Source organism: Dama dama, chromosome X (genome assembly GCF_033118175.1).
Source record: "Dama dama isolate Ldn47 chromosome X, ASM3311817v1, whole genome shotgun sequence".
NCBI lineage: Eukaryota > Metazoa > Chordata > Mammalia > Artiodactyla > Cervidae > Dama > Dama dama.
Genome location: NC_083714.1, coordinates 100,599,163 through 100,614,758, shown reverse-complemented (window position 1 = coordinate 100,614,758; position 15,596 = coordinate 100,599,163). Strand labels below are relative to the sequence as shown.

Sequence of the window (15,596 nt, the reverse complement as noted above, 5' to 3'; positions counted from 1 at the left end):
TCTACCCTATGCCCCCTTTGACCAGGATATTGTATGGAAAGGTTTGCATCAAATGAAAGACAAACAAAGAAAACAGCATCCCAGTCACAGCGGGGGAAACGGCCCACAAAGGCAGTGGCAGGCAGAGGTGAGAGGGCTCAGACAAGGGAGGTGTGACAAGAAATGAAGAGGAAGACCAGGGAAAGGAGGATTCCACCCCATTCCCACTTGGGACTCACAGAGGGCACACTGCACAATGACCCAATGTTGTCTTTGGGCAGATGGGTGGCTGTCGTTTAGGAATTTCGTTCTCTGGAGCTGATCTTGGTGCTTGCTTTGCTGCAGGTGAGATCCAAGGGAGGGCTCTGCATCACCTGAGGGAGAAATATGGAAAGGGACTGAATCCAGACGAAACCTAAGCAGGCAATGGGCTAGGAGACCTTGCAGCTGAGGCTGAGGAGTGGACATCCCTGCCCAGGGATGGGCTGGACGATGAGACCCAGATTCAGAGGGGTCTGAAGATGCCTGTAGAGTGGCTGAGGCTCAGTCAGCCAGGGAGCACTGGATCCACAGCAAGAGGAGGGAGACAGAAATGCAAGTTTCACCACCCCCACCCACGGGCCTTGCAGGTGAGCATCAACAGCTGGATCCAGGAGAGGACAGTCATCTTTCCCTCTTGGACCGCTGAGGCCACTTTGAGGAACAAAGGTATGCTGTGTTATAGACTACCCCTCCCACATTACCGCAAGCCTTGTAAGTGACACATACCCCTGCTCCATGGCTGAAAGAAGTAGAGAGCATTTTCACCAGAATAGACTGAACATTTCTATCTATGGATATTCAGTTGGTTGCATGCAACCACACTTTCCAAGTTAGAAGCAACGTCAATAGGAGTTTTCTGGTTACTAACCAGTATGAAGGGTGAACACTCATGAGGAAGATCAGATCAGCCAGGGAGAACAAATACACTAACGTGTCCATGGAATCTGAGGAGTATACATTGAGACTGTGATCCTAGCAACCCATGCCCCCCACCACCACCCTGGCTCTTCCTGTGACCATGGGTCACAGAGGCAGAGTGGGGCCCAGAGGGAGAGGAAGGTCTTCCTGGAACTCCAATGCTGCTTTGAAATCACCACTCTCCCTTCACCTCAACGTGAATACTCACCTGTGAAGATCATTCCAATTCTCCATTCTGTCTTCTAGTCAACAGTCCTGATGATTCCTTTGGAACTGGCATCCTGGTCTCTTTGGTTTGGAGAACAGAAAATAGCATACCCTGGAAGCACACAGACCTCTACTTCCAATACGCTGCGTCTTTGATTCCTTCCAAGCCATGCTTCTTGAAAGTACAGACTCCAGGAGCATCCTTATCTGGTTACCTCTTGATTCCTCCTCTGAGTGCCCATCCACAGAACATCCCCTTGCTAACGTATCCCAAGAGCTCCGTGGGCCAAACTGTAGTACCCGGTGCTGTATTGGCCACAGACACATTCTGCCTTCAAAAACACTTTCCTTGGTCAGAGTCTCTGACAGAAGCGCATCCTGGCTTTCCTCCTCCCTCTCAGTCCATTACTTCTAAGACTCCTTGTCTGTCCATTTACTTTAACCCCCTTCTAAATCTTGGTTTTGCTTTCCTCTGGTTTGCCACCTCTGCCCTGTGCTCTTCCATTTTATACATAACCCTTGGGTGACCATGTCATCCCCCAGAGCTTTTACCCATCTGACTTGTTTTCATTAGCATTCCTCTATGCTGATGGCTTTTCCTATCACCAGATCTACCTAAGACGTCCCAACTGGGCCCCACTTCCCCCACAGGCTGAGACGTATAGGCCATCTGCACTCAGATGTCCCATAAGCCCTGCAGACCTGCTAGTAGCCCCAGGCCAATGTTCCCTGGGGTGTCACATGGATGGGCACGGCCATCCACCCAGTTCCTTCAACCACAATCCCGGACATGCTGCTGGGTGTGATCTTCACTGTGCCATGACATCCCTGGAGCTGCTCTGGAAAAGGCTGACCCGAGATATTCCTGTTGCCACAGGTGGGGATCCGTTCCTCTCAGAGGCCGTGTTCCTACAGACACACTCTGAAGGTGTCCTGAGCACAGGCCATCACCTGCCTTTGGATCTCCGAGAGAACCTGGCCACTGTAATACACCTGAGAGGTTGAAAGCCCTGTCTTTAACAGGACGGTGAGTCAGGACACAGCAGTGTAAGCCCATCATTGGGGAACATGCCAAGTATTATCCAGAAGAGATTCCTAAAGTAGAATGTTTTGAGAAGTGAGTCTTGAAGGGTGTGCATCAAACAATGGATTGCTTAACTGTATTTTTCCAAATAAACATCCTGTTCTGCAATTAGAGAAGGAAGAAATGAAGAACCCCAGGGTTAGCAGAAGGAAAGAAATCTTAAAAATTAGGGCAGAAATAAATGCAAAAGAAACTAAAGAGACCAGAGCAAAAATCAACAAAGCTAAAAGCTGGTTTTTTGAAAAAATAAACAAAATTGACAAACCATCAGCAAGACACATTAAGAAACAAAGAGAGAAGAACCAAGTTAACAAAATTAGAAATGAAAATGGAGAGATCACAACAGACAACACTGAAATACAAAGGATCATAAGAGACTACTACCAGCAGCTCTATGCCAATAAAATGGACAACTTGGAAGAAATGGACAAATTCTTAGAAAAGTATAACTTTCCAAAACTGAACCAGGAAGAAATAGAAGATCTTAACAGACCCATCACAAGCAAGGAAATTGAACCTGTAATCAGAAATCTTTCAGCAAACAAAAGCCCAGGACCAGATGGCTTCACAGCTGAATTCTACCAAAAATTTAGAGAAGAGCTAACACCTATCTTACTCAAACTCTTCCAGAAAATTGCAGAAGAAGGTAAACTTCCAAACTCATTCTATGAGGCCACCATCACCCTAATTCCAAAACCAGACAAAGATGCCACAAATAAAGAAAACTACAGGCCAATATCACTGATGAACATAGATGCAAAAATCCTTAACAAAATTCTAGCAAACAGAATCCAACAACATATTAAAAAAATCATACACCATGACCAAGTGGGCTTTATCCCAGGAATGCAAGGATTCTTTAATATCCGCAAATCAATCAATGTAATACACCACACTAACAAATTGAAAGATAAAAACCATATGATTATCTCAATAGATGCAGAGAAAGCCTTTGACAAAATTCAACACCCATTTATGATTAAAACTCTCCAGAAAGCAGGAATAGAAGGAACATACCTCAACATAATAAAAGCTATATATGACAAACCCACAGCAAGCATTACCCTCAATGGTGAAAAATTGAAAGCATTTCCCCTGAAATCAGGAACAAGACAAGGGTGCCCACTCTCACCACTACTATTCAACATAGCTTAGGAAGTTTTGGCCACAGCAATCAGAGCAGAAAAAGAAGTACAAGGAATCCAGTTGGAAAAGAAGAAGTGAAACTCTCGCTATTTGCAGATGACATGATCCTCTACATAGAAAACCCTAAAGACTCTACCAGAAAATTACTAGAGCTAGTCAACAAGTATAGTAAAGTTGCAGGATATAAAATTAAGACACAGAAATCCCTTGCATTCCTATAGAATAACAATGAGAAAACAGAAAGAGAAATTAAGGAAACAATACCATTCACCATTGCAACAAAAAGAATAAAATACTTAGGAGTATATCTACCTAAAGAAACAAAAGACCTATACACAGAAAACTATAAAACACTGATGAAAGAAATCAAAGAGGACACAAACAGATGGAGAAACATACCGGGTTCATGGATTGGAAGAATCCATATTGTCAAAATGACTATACTACCCAAAGGAATCTATAGATTCAATGCAATCCCTATCAAGCTACCAACGGTATTTTTCACAGAACTAGAACAAATAATTTCACAATTTGTATGGAAATACAAAAAACCTCGAATAGCCAAAGTAATCTTCAGAAAGAAGAATGGAACTGGAGGAATCAAACTGCCTGACTTCAGGCTCTACTACAAAGCCACAGTCATCAAGACAGTATGGTACTGGCACAAAGACAGAAATATAGATCAATGGAACAGAATAGAAAGCCCTGAGATAAATCCAAGAACCTATGGACACCTTATTTTCGACAAAGAGGCAAGGATATACAATGGAAAAAAGACAACCTCTTTAACAAGTGGTGCTGGGAAAACTGGTCACCACTTGTAAAAGAATGAAACTAGAACACTTTCTAACACCATACACAAAAATAAACTCAAAATGGATAAAAGATCTAAGTGTAAGAACAGAAACTATAAAACTCCTAGAGGAGACCATAGGCAAAACACTCTCTGACATAAATCACAGCAGGATCCTCTATGACCCACCTCCCAGAATATTGGAAATAAAAGCAAAACTAAACAAATGGGACCTAATGAAACTTAAAAGCTTTTGCACTACAAAGGAAACTATAAGCAAGGTGAAAAGACAGCCCTCAGATTGGGGGAAAATAATAGCAAACGAAGCAACAAAGGATTAATCTCAAAAATATACAAGCAACTCCTGCAGCTCAATTCCAGAAAAATGAATGATCCAATCAAAAAATGGGCCAAAGAACTAAACAGACATTTCTCCAAAGAAGACATACACATGGCTAACAAACACATGAAAAGATGCTCAACATCACTCATTATCAGAGAAATGCAAATCAAAACCACAATGAGGTACCATTACACGCCAGTCAGGATGGCTGCTATCCAAAAGTCTACAAGCAATAAATGCTGGAGAGGGTGTGGAGAAAAGGGAACCCTCTTACACTGTTGGTGGGAATGCAAACTAGTACAGCCACTATGGAGAACAGGGTGGAGATTCCTTAAAAAACTGGAAATAGAACTGCCATATGACCCAGCAATCCCACTTCTGGGCATACACACCGAGGAAACCAGATCTGAAAGAGACACGTGCACCCCAATGTTCATCACAGCACTGTTTATAATAGCCAGGACATGGAAGCAACCTAGATGCCCATCAGCAGATGAATGGATAAGGAAGCTGTGGTACATATACACCATGGAATATTACTCAGCCATTAAAAAGAATTCATTTGAATCAGTTCTAATGAGATGGATGAAACTGGAGCCCATTATACAGAGTGAAGTAAGCCAGAAAGATAAAGACCATTACAGTATACTAACACATATATATGGAATCTAGAAAGATGGTAACTTTAGGGTTATATATGCAAAACAGAAAAAGAGACACAGATGTACAGAACAGACTTTTGGACTCTGTGGGAGAAGGCGAGGGTGGGATGTTTCGAAAGAACAGCATCGAAACATGTATATTATCTATAGTGAAACAGATCACCAACCCAGGTTGGATGCATGAGACAAGTGCTCGGGCCTGGTCCAGAGGAATCAGGTGGAGAGTGAGGTGGGAGGGGGGATTGGGATAGGGAATACATGTAACTCCATGGCTGATTCATGTCAATGTATGACAAAAACCACTACAGTATTGTAAAGTAATTAGCCTCCAATTAATTAAAAAAAAAAAAAAAAAAGGACCTGACAGGACAGAGCAACTTTCACTTCCACATCACTTAAACATTTCAAGTCAAAACTCCCTGTCATAATAAAGTTCTATTTAAATACATTTCCTCTAGAATCAGAAGCAAGACAAGGGAAGTCACTCTCTCCACCATTATTCAATACATCATTCCATTTTATTTTACTGTAATTTTAAATGTCAATAGATTTGTTCAAAGTTTTCACAAAGGGCTCTCTGAAGGGCTCAGATGTAGTTTGAATCAGTCAACCTACACAAGCAGAGAAAACTATCTGTGGTTTATTTTAGAAAAAGGTTTCGTGTCATTTTTTTCAATCGCAAAGGGCGGGGGAGACAGGGGATGGTGACACTTGGAGCAACACTGCCACCTGGCGGCCACAGAAACCAAAACGCCACAAGCCCGGAAGAAAAGCCAACATTTTTGTTGGGTTTTAGCAGAGAGGACTGGACATCGTGGATGCAGAAGTTAAGAGGGATCCCCATGAGAGCGAGAGAAAGGAAGGCAACCTCTCGAAGTGGCCCGGTAAATCCACCTGTTGACCTTGGTATCGAGCGACACGCGGATCCACGGAAACACGGGCAGGAACTCAGGGAGTCTCAGAAATCCTTGGTGGCCGGCGCTGCGCCCCGATTGGCTGGTTCTGGGCCTGCGCGGAGCAACTCAGTGAGGCCCTTGCCAATCTCCGGGCCAAGGTCCGCTGGGAGTTTTCTCCGGGACCCTCTTTTAAAGTCTTCACTGAGGAACCTGACCGTGTATCTCCGGCTTATGTCGCCCACTGATGAAGCCCCACAAGTGCGGAATCCGTACAAACCCCTGTATTTCTCCTTCCGCCGACTCCAGCCCTGTGAACGCGTTCCTCCCGTGGTATACTCACTGTTTTCTCAGCCCTCACTCTTCTGATCCGTCCTCAGTGCCCACGAGGCTCCCATGATCACCCCGGAGACTCTCCGTCCTCGTCGATGTTCCCCTCCTCCCCACCCGAGCATACCCCTGCCCAGGGTCTCCCGGCCCCCGCCCCCGGCCCCGGGCATCAGGAAAGACCACGCCCCTCATGGTCTGCTGTTTCTAGCCTTCCTCCCTCTCATCACCTTCAGCATAACGTCCTGTCCTCCAGCTCCCTAGCTCTAGTGTCAGTGCACTGATACCAGAACATCCTGGAAACCCTCACCTCCACTACCACACGTCTTACCATACCATCCGCCAGGCCCCGCCCCGATCGGATCCAATGAGCCAGGGCTGGAAGTTGTCCCCCACAAACACACCTCCTGTGCTCCTTGCACACTCCTGACTACTCACTCCCCGCCTGTGTCTGAGGACCTGAGCGTTAAGGAGCAAACTGTACAACTTTACAGAACTGTTTTATCTTAAACCCGTGGCCAGAGTAGAACTGCTGTTCGTTTTCACTCTCACCTACCTACACTACTACACTACACAGTAGTAACCTTCCTCCATCCTAATGACCACCAGCCCCACCCGCCAATAATTCGTGGAGAAGAAAGAAGCAATCCCGTGGGATTTCTCAAGTCTCCCAATCCCAAAGTGCATGTTTCTGCCCTGGCAGTCTGCTGCCTGTCTGCCCGAGTGCCCCTGACTGCACCCAGCCCCTCACCTCTGCCCGGGATCCCATCCCTTGCACCTTCCCAGGGACTTCCAACCTGCAGTTATCACCCCCTCTCGCCTGAACCAGGACCTGCTCCCTCTATATTGCAGCATTCCACAACACAGTGGGAAACCCATCCTCTTCTACCACCATCTTCTGCAGCTACTGTCACATCACAGGTTGCCCTCCAAAAAAAACCTGCTTCAAATTCTGCTGAGATATTCTCTACTCAGCCCCCTTCCATGAAGCTTTTGTCCCAGTCACTCCACTGTAACTGGCCTTGTCAAACCCATCATTAAAATCCATACTTCCTGATCCCACAGACACTCTCCAGTGCTCATCTTAGCCAACATCTCGGGCACCTTTGGCATACTTGACTCTTGTGTTCTTTATCCCTCTCTTTTTATATTTCAGGGTCGTGGGGCTTATGTGACACCAAAGTATCCTAACTGTACTTCTCAAGGTACACATTCTACCCTATGCCCCCTTTGACCAGGATACTGTATGGGAAGTCTTGGGTCAAATGAAAGACAAGACAAAGAAAAGAGCATCCCAGTCACAGTGGGGAATGGCCCACAGAGGCAGGCAGAGGTGAGAGGGCTCAGACAAGGGAGGTGTGACAAGAAATGAAGAGGAACACCAGGGAAAGGAGGATTCCACCCCATTCCCACTTGGGACTCACAGAGGGCACACTGCACAATGACCCAATGTTGTCTTTGGGCAGATGGGTGGCTGTCGTTTAGGAATATCGTTTTCTGGAACTGATCTTGGTGCTTGCTTTGCTGCAGGTGAGATCCAAGGGAGGGCTCTGCATCACCTGAGGGAGAAATGTGGAAAGGGACTGAATCCAGACGAAACCTAAGCAGGCAATGGGCTAGGAGACCTTGCAGCTGAGGCTGAGGAGTGGACATCCCTGCCTAGGGATGGGCTGGACGATGAGACCCAGATTCAGAGGGGTCTGCAGATGCCAGCAGAGTGGCTGAGGCTCAGTCAGCCAGGGAGCACTGGATCCACAGCAAGAGGAGGGAGACAGAAATGCAAGTTTCACCACCCCCACACATGGGTGGTGCAGGTCAGCATCAACAGGTGGAGCCATGAGAGGACAGTCATCGTTCCCTCAGCAACCGTTGAGGCCACTGTGAGGAACAAAGGTATGCAGTATTATAGACGACCCCTCCCACATTACCACAAGCCTTGTAAGTGACACATACCCCTGCTCCATGGCTGAAAGAAGTAGAGAGCATTTTCACCAGAATAGACTGAGCCTTTTTATCTATGGATATTCAGATGGTTGCATGCAACCACACTTTAGAAGTTAGAAGCAACGTCAATAGGAGTTTTCTGGTTACTAACCAGTATGAAGGGTGAACACTCATGAGGAAGATCAGATCAGCCAGGGAGAACAAATACACTAAAGTGTCCATGGAATCTGAGGAGTATACATTGAGACTGTGATCTCAGCAACCCATGCCCCCCACCACCACCCTGGCTCTTCCTGTGACCATGGGTCACAGAGGCAGAGTGGGGCCCAGAGGGAGAGGAAGGTCTTCCTGGAACTCCAATGCTGCTTTGAAACCACCACTCTCCCTTCACCTCAACGTGAATACTCACCTGTGAAGATCATTCCAATTCTCCATTCTGTCTTCTAGTCAACAGTCCTGATGATTCCTTTGGAACTGGCATCCTGGTCTCTTTGGTTTGGAGAACAGAAAATAGCATACCCTGCAAGCACACAGACCTCTACTTCCAATACGCTGCATCTTTGATTCCTTTCAAGCCATGCTTCTTGAAAGTACAGACTCCAGGAGCATCCTTATCTAGTTACTTCTTGATTCCTCCTCTGAGTGCCCATCCACAGAACATCCACTTGCTAACGTATCCCAAGAGCTCCATGTGCCAAACCGTAGTACCCGGTGGTGTATTGGCCACAGACACATTCTGTCTTCAAAAACACTTTCCTTGGTCAGAGTCTCTGACAGAAGCGCATCCTGGCTTTCCTCCTCCCTCTCAGTCCATTACTTCTAAGACTCCTTGTCTGTCCATTTACTTTGATCCCTTCCTAAATCTTGGTTTTGCTTTCCTCTGGTTTCCCACCTCTGCCTTGTGCTCTTCCATTCTACACATAATCCTTGGGTGACCACGTCACCCCCCACAGCTTTTCCCCATCTGACTTGTTTTCATCTGTTATCCCTCTGTATGCTGATGGCTTTTCCTATCACCCGATCTACCTAAGACGTCCCAACGGGGCCCCACTTCCACCACAGGCTGAGACATATAGGCCATCTGCACTCAGATGTCCCATAAGCACTGCAGATCTGCTAGTAGCCCCAGGCCAATGTTCCCTGGGGTGTCTCATGGATGGGCAGGCCCAGGCATCCTCTCGTCTGATTTCCCTCCTTGTAGATTTGCCCTTTCTGGGCATTTCATATCAACGGACTCCTGCAGGAAGTGGCCTTTTGTGTCTGGGTTCTTTCACTTAGCGTAATGCTTTGCAGGCTCACCCACATGGCAGCAGAAAGCAGAAGTTCATCACTTTTTATCCATCTATGCTATTCCACCGTATGGCTACATACAGAATACTTTGTTTACCACTCTCCAGCTGACTGGAATCTCTCCATGTGTCAGAGCCCAGAGAGCTGCACACCCAAGGACAAGCAGGCCAGGAATTCCCTGGTGGTCCAGTGATTAAGAATGTGCCTGCAATATTGTAAAGTACTCTCCAACTAATATAAAGAAATTAAAAAAATTTTAAAAATGTGCCTGCCATAAAAAATGAATGCACAGAAATCCATTGCATTCCTATAAAATAATAAGGAAAAGTCAGAAAGAGTAATTAAGGAAACTATCCCATTCACCATTGCAATGAAAAGAATAAAATACTTAGAAATAATTGTACGAAAAGAAACAAGAGACCTGTATACAAAAAACTATAAAAAAAACTGATGAAAGAAATCAAAGATGACACAAAGAGATGGAGAAGTGTACCATGTTCTTGGATTGGAAGAATCAGTACAGTGAAAATGACTCTACTACCCAAAGCAATCTGTAGATTCATCACAATCCCGATCAAACTACCAAAGGTATTTTTCACATAACTAGAACAAATAATTTCTCAGTTTGTATGGAAACAGTAAGGACTCTGAATACCCAAAGCAATCTTGAGAAAGAAGAATGGACCTGGAGGAATCAACCTTCCTGACTTCAGACTATACTACAGACTATACTACAAAGCTACAGTCATCAAGACAGTCCTTAAGGCAGTATGGCAGAAAGACAGAAATATAGATCAATGGAACAAAATAGAGAACCCGGAGATAAATCCACACACGTATGAACAGGTTATCTTTGACAAAGGAGGCACAAATATACAATGGCGTAAACAAAGTTTCTTCAAAACGTGATGCTGGGTGAAATGCTCAACTACGTGTAAAAGAATGAACCTGGAGCACTTTCTAACACCACACAACAAAAGAAACTCAAAATGGATTAAAGATCTAAATGTGAAACCAAAAACTATAAAACTCTTAAGAGGAAATCATAGGCAGAACACACTCTGAAATAAATCGCAGCAAGATCCTCTATGGGCTACCTCCCAGAGTAATGGAAATAAAAACACAAACAAAAGAGACCAAATTTAACTTAAATGCTTGTGCACAATGAAGGAAACTGTAAGCACGGTGAAAAGACAGCCCTCAGAATGGGAGAAAATAACAGCAAATGAAATAGCTGACAAAGAAGGAATCTCCAAAATATACAAGCAGCCCATGCAGCTCAATACCAGAAAAACAAACAACCCCATAAAAAGGGGGCAGGAGATCTAAACAGACATTTCTCCAAAGACATAGAGGTGGCTACCAAACACATGAAGAGATGCTCAACATCACTCATTATTAGAAAACTGCAAATCAAAACCACAATGAGGTGTCATCTCACACGGGTCAGAATGGCCATCATCAAAAAGTCTACAAACAATAAATGCTGGAGATGGTGTGGAGAAAAGGGAACCTTCTTCCACTGTTGGTGGGAATGCAAACTGATACAGCGACTATAGAGAACGGAGTGGTGATTCCTTAAAACACTGGGAACAGAACTGCCACACGACCCAGCAATCCCACTGCTGGGCATACACCTCGAGGAAACCAGAAGTGAACAGACACATGTACCCCAATGTTCACAGCAGCACTATTTACAACAGCTAGGACATGGAAGGAACCTAGATGTCCATCAGCAGATGAATGGATGAGGAAGTTGTGGTGCATATACACAATGGAATATTACTCAGCTATAAAAAGAATGCATTCAGATCAGTGCTAATGAGGTGGATGAACCTGGAGCCTGTTATACAGAGAGAAGTCAGTCAGAAAGAGAAAGACAACACTTCTACTAATGCTTATTTATGCAATTTAGAAAGACGGTAGCAACGATTCTACATGCAGGGAAGCAAAGGAGACAGAGACGTACAGAACATACTTTTTGACTTGGTGAAAGAAGGTGAGGGTGGGATGATTTGAGAGAATAGCAGTGAAACATACACATTCCCATATGTAAAACAGATGACCAGTGCAAGTTCAATGCATGAAGCAGGGCACCCAAAGCCGGTGCTCTGGGACAACCCAGAGGGATACGGTGGGGAGGGAGGTGGGATGGGGGTTCAGGAGGGGAGGACACATGTATACCTGCAGCCGATTCATGTTGATATATGGCAGAAACCATCACAATACGGTATAGTAATTGTCCTCCGAGTAAAATAAATTAATGATTAAAAAAATAAAACAGAACCCACATGCCAATGCCAACAGAGAAGGCATTCAGTCCCTAGTCCAGGAAGGTTCCACATGCCGCAGGGCAACTAAGACTATGTGTCACAACTACTGAACCCACCTGCTTCGACTACTGAAGCCCTCAAGCCGAGAGTCCATGCTCCTCAACAAGAAAACTCTCTGAAATGAGAAGTGCATGCACCGCCACTAGAGAGTAGTCCTCCTTCTCCACAACTAGAGAAAGCCTCGTGCAGCAACAAAGACTCAGTGCAGCCACCAATAAATAAATAAATAATAAGAAAGAAAACCGATCCAATCTTACTGTATGTTCATTTGAAAAATCCAATGGTAGATACCGAAGCAGGTGCATCTCTCTAGATCTTTGAATGATCATATCTTGGGTGAAGCTAACAAAAATTACATCACAGGCTATATTAAATTTTTAGATCACGTTCCCAGGCACTGCTCTTTTCTAGAGAGCCTCTTTGCTCAGAAAACTGTTACTTAGGAACTTTAGTCACCGGAACTGGGGCCTCCACTACATACAAGGGCAGAAAGCAAAAGACATTAGGAAGACACAGTTCAAATCCTATGAGTTTATGAGTGCCTGTGACCACAGGCTAGGAAGAACACACATCCCAGAGTCTCTTCACATTTCAGTAACTGAAACCTCTATTTCAACCACTTAGTTCAGTTCTTTAAGACCACTGCTATCCCGTTAAACAAAGACTTGGTGTGAAACACTTGGAAAATGACCTTAACCCAAGTCACTCCCAACCTCTTGTCACATGTCACAAGGAGTCTCTCATGAAATTTCCTCACCTAGAAAGCCAATTCTCAGATAAAGAAAAGAATTCACACACACACACCTTGTGAAGAAATACTGAGATTTTAGAAACTGACTCACAACTAACCCATGGTTCATCATTCTTTCCTCTCTTCTCCCTCTATCCACTCTGAGAAATAAGTATTTGGCCATGCAGTCTGATTTGCCCACCACATTACTCATACCACACACAGGATGTTGTTACAAGTGAGCCTATAAACTCGCTGTTGACACCAGCCAGCCCTACTGAAGTCGGCTACCTGGGGGCAGGGAGGTGGCCGGGGCAATAAATTCATCATCTCATTTCCTTCATCACCCTACCCCACTTCATTCCCTGCAGTCACTTGGCCCAAACGAATAAAGATCTCGCACCAAATTGCTGCTTAAAGCACCACTGCCTCAAGTTTCCTTCGTTATCTCATGTGGCTTCTGAGGCCAGGGAACAGATTTTACTTGAGATGAGTAAAGCTAGAGAGACAGCCCATTGGCCAGAGATTCTGTTTGGGAGGTTATGTCTCTCAGCATACGCTTTACGAACCCATGGACAAAGGCCCGCCAGGCTCCTCTGTCCAGGGGATTCTCCAGGCGAGAATACTGGAGTGGGTTGCCATGCCCTCCTCCAGGGAACCTTCCTGACCCAGGGATTGAACCCAGGTGTCCTAATTCCCCTGCAATGCAGACAGATTCTCTACCGCTGAGCCCCCGGGGAAACCTATGATGAACATAGACCGCATATTAAAAAGAAGAGACATCACTTTGCTGACAAAAGTCTGCAGAGTCAAAACCATGGTTTTTCCAGTAGCCGTGTACAGATGTGCGAGTTGGATCATTAGGAAGGCTGAGTGATGCTTTCGAATTGTGGTGCTAGAGAGATGATGCTTTAGAATGCCTCGGGCAGCAAGGAGAACAACCCGGCAATCCTAAAGGAAATGAATACTGAATACTCTGAATACTCACTGGAAGCACTGATGCTGAAGCTGCAATACTTTGGCCACCTGATGAGAATAGCTGACTCATTGGAAAACACCCTAGTGATGGAAAAGATCGAAGGCAGGAGGAGAAGGGGGTGACAGAGGGTGAGGTGGTTAGACAGCATCACCAACACATGGACATTAATTTGATCAAACTCAGGGAGATAGTGTAGGACAGAGGAGCCTGGCGTGCTGCTGGTCATGGGGTCGTAAATAGTCGGACACGACTGAGCGAATGAACAACCATAACTTCCACCTTCCCTTTGAGCTTCCCTAAGGTCCAACAGCCCAACTCTCAGCGGGGCTAAGAAGCTTTCTGTGTCTTTTAGTGGTAAAGGCTGAGAGTTATGTCTTCACATACTCAGCGCCCCTTGCTTAGGGTTGATGGCGGGTCCTTAGAATGCTCATCACTCCCTCCCAGAGCTCAGACCAGGGAGCCTTCTCACAACAGTCATGGAGCACCTACCCTGCTACAGAAATGGGAGTTGTAGGTGTTTACCCCTCTCAATGTGTTTTCTCCCTTTACACTCACTTCCACATTTCTTCCTGAGTCACCGAATCCAACTCTGCTCATCCCCACCTGGTCCCTGGTCCCTCTAAGAAGCTGCACCTGCATCTCTAGCCCATCTCTAGCACCACATGCACAGGGTGGCTGCATGTACGCCCTGCGCTATGTATCTTCTTTCTCCTTTCTCTTTGGAATCTGTCGACTCCCAGACATCACAAAAGGGCTCCAGATCGCCCACAAAGGGGGCAGTGCTGCAGGGGAGGCTGTGACTCCCATCCACAGCCTGGGTCAAAGCAGGACTGTGTTATAAGCACCACAAGCCACCGCACTGCATCATGGGAGCCAAAAGAGCAAAGGTCTGAAAGTCCTAACACAGACATTTCCATGGACAGAACACCAGTGTCTGCCTTGGGACCTGTGAGCTGTTCTTTGGTTTGGGCCTATGGAGTCAGTGACTTTTTCACAATGCTTGCAGGCTTAGCTAGCCTTCCATCAGGACCTCTCTACTCCCCACAGCCCTCCACCTACGGTACCAACGATATTACCTCTGACTTCAGTGCGCCGATTGGGTTTTCACCTGGCAGGGATACAAACACAACTTTTTTATGCTGAAACCTCAAGATACCTGAGGAGAACGAGTCTTCAGAAAGTCCATTTTTCAATTATAATAGAAAAACTGCCTATGTAGCAATGAAGATACAACAAATTACAATACTAATAAAATGTTATTTGGAAATTATATACAATGTCACACTTCAGAGAAAAAAACTTAGTATGTGGTCTATTGCCTTCCAGGTTTTGTTCTCTGCATTTTAGAAAATTACCAGATGGGGGAGGTAATGTCTTCATGATATTGTATCTGTTGCTCTGTCTGTGTATCATTATATTATACTATGCTTATGGTACTTTCCATAATGATGAGGGTGCTCCACTAATGTTGGTCAGAGGAATCACTGTTTAGACCTTGGTATGGACCAGGAACTGTTCTCTGTGATGTGTGCAGGTTGACATGACACCCCATGGTCTTTCACGCACTTAGGAGACACTGTGTCCAATCCATACTCAGATCCATAGTAATGTTTCAGGAGGATGGACATGCTGACCTGCCTTTTGACCCAGAGTACACCAGACACTGCACTGCATTCCAGATTGGGGGTCAGATGCCACACCTGGCTGTTCCTCTCTAGCCTGGGCACCAATTTGACTCAGCTCTTGCCAGCTAGGTGACTTTGTGCAGATGCATTCACCCACTAACATCGTCGTGTCTCTGCTCCTCAGCTGACGAAAGGGATGATAGCATTACAGATGCTTTCCTCAGAGTGTTGCTAAGAGTACTCAAAGACTTCATTATGCGTATATGTACGGAGAGCTACGCACGGTGCAGAAGGAGAGCTC

The 15,596-nt window shown here is 45.4% G+C and overlaps 1 long non-coding RNA gene across 1 annotated transcript; it reads right to left on the bottom strand.

Annotated features, from left to right (window-relative positions):
• Nucleotides 1–5,796: 5,796 nt before the first annotated feature.
• Nucleotides 5,797–12,765, bottom strand: LOC133051637 (uncharacterized). Its single transcript, XR_009691901.1, has 4 exons — nucleotides 12,018–12,765; nucleotides 8,748–8,858; nucleotides 7,819–7,953; nucleotides 5,797–6,182 (listed from the first exon to the last, which is right to left on the bottom strand). It is a non-coding gene; the product is annotated as an uncharacterized LOC133051637 (long non-coding RNA).
• Between the last annotated feature and the right edge of the window lie 2,831 nt (nucleotides 12,766–15,596).